The sequence below is a fragment of the Sus scrofa genome, chromosome 6 (genome assembly GCF_000003025.6).
Source record: "Sus scrofa isolate TJ Tabasco breed Duroc chromosome 6, Sscrofa11.1, whole genome shotgun sequence".
Taxonomy (NCBI): Eukaryota; Metazoa; Chordata; class Mammalia; order Artiodactyla; family Suidae; genus Sus; species Sus scrofa.
Window position 1 is genome coordinate 47,728,515 of NC_010448.4, and position 4,549 is coordinate 47,733,063.

General features: G+C 54.1%; 1 long non-coding RNA gene across 2 annotated transcripts; it reads left to right on the forward strand.

Moving 5' to 3' along the window:
• On the forward strand, window positions 4-3,528 carry MRPS12. Of its 2 annotated transcripts, XR_002344650.1 has the most exons (4): window positions 29-91; window positions 384-451; window positions 1,297-1,428; window positions 2,662-3,528. It is a non-coding gene; the product is annotated as a mitochondrial ribosomal protein S12 (long non-coding RNA). The 2 variants fall into 2 exon arrangements; XR_002344649.1 differs by lacking the exon at window positions 1,297-1,428 and having other exon boundaries at window positions 4-91.

A 4,549-nucleotide genomic window follows, 5' to 3' on the forward strand; every position in this document is an offset into this window, starting at 1 on the left:
AAGGGCAGAGCCAGCCAATCCCTGCCGGGATAATTCCATTCAGTTAGAGGTCAGATTTGGCGTGTCGGCGGACCGGGCTAGTGTCGGAAAGGTAGACGGGATTCTCGGGTCCTCGAAACCTCCCCGGGTCTCCCCTCAGTTTCCCTTTTCCTCTTGTATGTGAGCAGGGGCGGTTGAATCCCCGAGAGGCTATTCAGAGCAAGACTAAATTTACGGAGGGACTTTCTCTGTTAGCGGCTTTAGGAGTTGTGGTTATACAGTCGGAGGAAATCCCTTAGATTTAAACGGAAGAGTCCGAGAGCGGGATGGGGAGATTTGGCCCTTCCCCGATCACGGACACTTTCCCCTCCTTCTCTATCTGAATCTCTCATCCCCTAAAACAGGGACCCTTCAGGCGGCGGGATGTCCTGGTCCGGCCTTCTCCGTGGCCTCGGCACGTCCCTAAACTGTGGTAAGTAGGGGACTAGGGCTGCAGAGCCGAGGCTAGGTGAGGGTTATCCCCCCTGGGACTTGCATCCTCTGCCGAGGGAATCAAGGTTTTAAATCAGGGAGGATACACGATGGCTTTTGGCGGAGCTGGTGTTGCAAGGGAAGGGGGTGGGAAGTAGTTGCATTGAGGGCTACTATGGGTCAGGGGGGTGTCAGGAGTTTGGGTCGGTTATTTTTTTCAGCAAATAATATTAAATATTTCCCTTGGGTGAGACGTCCAAGCAAAGTGTTGAAGTTGTTCATTCAACTGGTATTTTCCAAGAGCCTAGTACATGCCGGGCACTGAGAGGGAAGCTTTATTATGAACCTGTTTCTTCCACAAATACCAAATGTTTCTCACAGGTCATGCTCTTTGTGAGATATTCCACCTGCGTATTCACTCTTCAAACCTTTGTTAAGCTCCTTCTTTCTTTCCTTTTTTTTTTTTTTTTTTTTATGCCCAAATATGGAATTTTCCAGGCTAGGGGTTGAATCGAGCTGTAGCTGCCAGCCTACACCACAGCCACAGCAACATGGGATCTGAGCCACATCTGCGACCTACACCACAGCTCACTGCAACGCAAGATCCTTAACCCACTGAGTGAGGCCAGGGATCGAACCTGCATCCTCATGGATACTAATTGGGTTCGTTTCCACTGGGCCACAACAGGAACTCCCTGTTAAGCTCTTTTTTGACATTGACTAGGGATCACAGGGCTGAACAAGACAGATCTCTGCCCTGCTTGGGGAATCTGGGCTAGGTTGACGTGCGGATCACACAGTGCTTAGGAGGCAGGAGGAGCTCTAATGATGGTGCCTACCCTACAGATGAGCACACTGAGGCCCTGAGGTGAACAGTCGTGCTCGGCGGCGGTGGCACATCACTAAGGAGAGACTTCTAGGAATCCCCTTTGAGGATTCTGCTGTCACTTGAGGCATAAGGATACATGGAAATGGACGGTAAGGCCAGGACCTGCCGTGGGTACAGAGGGGAGTGGGAAGTTTGGGTGTTGAGAGGGCATCCAGCTAGAGGATGCACCTCAAAGCCCTGGTGTGGAAGCTCTAAGAGGACATGGCTCAGGGCTGAATCAATCACCACAGTCTCTCTCTCTCCATTACTGGGACCAAAACACAGTAGGTGCTCAGTGAATGTTTGCTGAAGAGAATCCAGTGCTGTGTCTTTTAATGTCCTAGTTCCTTTCCATGAGCAAATCTTATCTCTCTTAGAAACATCTCTGCTCCCCAACCCCTGCCTTCCCTCTCAGTGCATTGCTGCCACACTCCTCTTTCCTTCCTTTCCTTTCCTCCCTCCCTTTCCTTCCTTTTTGCTGCCCTTGCAAATTCCCAGGCCAGTGGTGGAACCCTCACCACAGCAGCGACAACTCCAGGTCCTTAATCTGCTGAGCCATCAGGGAACTCCCACTCTGCTCTTTCTGCTGGTGTATTTGTGGACACAGGCTGAGGCTGGAGCAGGGAGAGCAAGGGGGCAAGAGGGGAAACGAGGTCAGAGAGGCCAGGGGCAGACCATGTGGGGCCTTGTGGGCCCCTGGGGGGAATCTGGCTCTTACCCTGAGTGAGATGGAGCCACAGGAAGGCTCTGAGCAGGGGAACAATGTGATCTGACCCAGGTCCATCTGGCTGAGTGGGGAGCAGACAGTAGGAGTAGCCAAACCTGAGAGGAGGAGAGGCAGCGAGCCCAGGGGTGGGGGAGCCAAGGGTACACAGGACTGGGATGGATGCAGTGCAGGAGGGAGAAAAGCGGGGGTGGTGGTGTCAGAGCCCTGAAGGTGCAGTTGAGAGAATCTGCTTACAGGGGCAGGTGGAGGTGTGACAGGAGGAAGCAGGACACTTCCCGCGAGGGGGGGTACCCCATAGGGTCTCTGTGAGGCTGCAGGAATTAATGCATGTAGAGGCACAGAACAGTGCTGGACACTGAGGGAGCCGCTTGGGGTTTATTATTATGTTTAAACAGCATTAAAGTTAATGCCTTCTAAAATAAAATGAGTTCAGTCCTCTAAAGTGCTTAAAATAGAGCCTGACCCGTGGTGGTTGCTCAATAATCATTCTGACTCTTAGGGGTGAGGGAGTACCCCGAGAAACACAGGCAGCCCTGTGCGGACTGAGTGGCTGCTGCTACTGCCTGTTCACTGGGATGATAACCCCGCTCCATCCTGCCCGGTTGTGTCTCCCCAGGCCTCGCCCTGGTCCCGCGGCCCTGGGCCACGCGCCCCATGGCCACCCTGAATCAGATGCACCGCCTGGGGCCCCCGAAGCATCCGCCTGGGAAGATGGGCCCCACTGCGGGCCGGCCGCAGCTGAAGGGCGTGGTCCTGCGCACGTTCATCCGCAAGCCCAAGAAGCCCAACTCGGCCAACCGCAAGTGCTGCCGCGTGCGCCTCAGCACGGGCCGCGAGGCCGTGTGCTTCATCCCTGGCGAGGGCCACAGCTTGCAGGAGCACCACGTCGTGCTGGTGCAGGGCGGCCGCACGCAGGACCTGCCTGGCGTCAAGCTCACCGTGGTGCGTGGCAAGTACGACTGTGGCCACGTGCAGAAGAAGAAGTGACCGCCCGGGACATGGTGGCAGTTGGGTGTTCATGCGGAAGAAGAACTTTCCCCGGGGGCGCCTGCAGTATCCTTGGGAAGCCAGTCCGGCTGTAGAAGGATCTGGGCCTGGTTCAAACCCTGGCCACCTCTTCCATCAGGACCACCCTGAACCCACAGTGGGTGGGCCATGAGCAAAAGGAGCCCCTCTCCCAACAGCCTTGGTGTCCATGCATGAAATGCTGGCACCAGGGACTGCTTCTGCTGGGACAGGACGCTGTACTGCCATCTGCTGAGGAGGGCTTGCAATAAACATGGACCCCCCCACACCCCAGGGTTGTGACCTGAACCCCACTGCATGGTATTCGCCCCCCTGTGTGGTCTTGGCAACAGACCTCCCCTCTGGCCTGTTTCCTCTTCCACAAGAAAACAGCTCCACTTACAGCACCGCCTGTGTTGGGTTTGGTGAAGATTAAACTGGATGCCTTACATGCATAACACATGTAATGGCTACTCCATTTTTTGGTGGGGTGTTTTTTTTTTGTTTTGTTTTTTGGTCTTTTTAGGGCTGCATCTGCAGCACATGGAAGGTCTCAGGCTAGGGGTCAAATCAGAGCTGCAGCTGCCAGCCTACAGCACAGCTACAGCAATGCCAGATCTGAGCCGAGTCTGTGACCTACACCACAACTCAGGGCAACACCAGATCCTTAACCCACTGAGCGAGGCCAGGGATCAAACCCACGCCCTTACGGATACCAGTCAGGTTCACTGCCATTGAGCCACGGTCCTTCATTTTATTTTTCTTTAGGACCTCATCTGCAGCATATGGAAGTTCCTGGGCCAGGGTTTGAATCGGAGCTGCAGTTTCAACTTATGCTGCATCTTGTGGCAACACTGGATCCTTAACCCACTGAGTGAGGCCAGGGATCGAACCCATGTCCTCTTGGATCCTAGCCGGGTTTGTTACTGCTGAGCCACAACGGGAACTCCTGTTTTTAAGTATAGTTGATTTACAATGCTGTGCCAATTTCTTTCTTTTCTTTCTTTTCTTTTTTTTTTTTTTTTTTTTGTCTTTTTGCTATTTCTTTGGGCCGCTCCCTCGGCATATGGAGGTTCCCAGGCTAGGGGTCGAATTGGAGCTGTAGCCACTGGCCTACACCAGAGCCACAGCAACGTGGGATCTGAGCCACGTCTGCGACCTACACCACAGCTCACGGCGCTGGTTTGTTAACCCGCTGAGCAAGGGCAGGGACTGAACCTGCAACCTCATGGTTCCTAGTCAGATTCGTTAACCACTGTGCCACGACGGGAACTCCTGCTGTGCCAATTTCTGCTGTACAGCAGAGTGACTCAGTCATGACTACTCTCTCTGAAGCTTTGGAGTCAGGTGGGCAGCAGGGAGGCCCAGTTCCCCTTCCTGCAGCCTGAGGACGTGGGCATGAAAGCCCCGCCGTCAGGCTTCCTCATCTGCAAAGGGGCAGTGATGAGAATATTGGTGTTGAAAGGATTGGTGTGTGCTGCTCCCCTCTGTTACTCTGA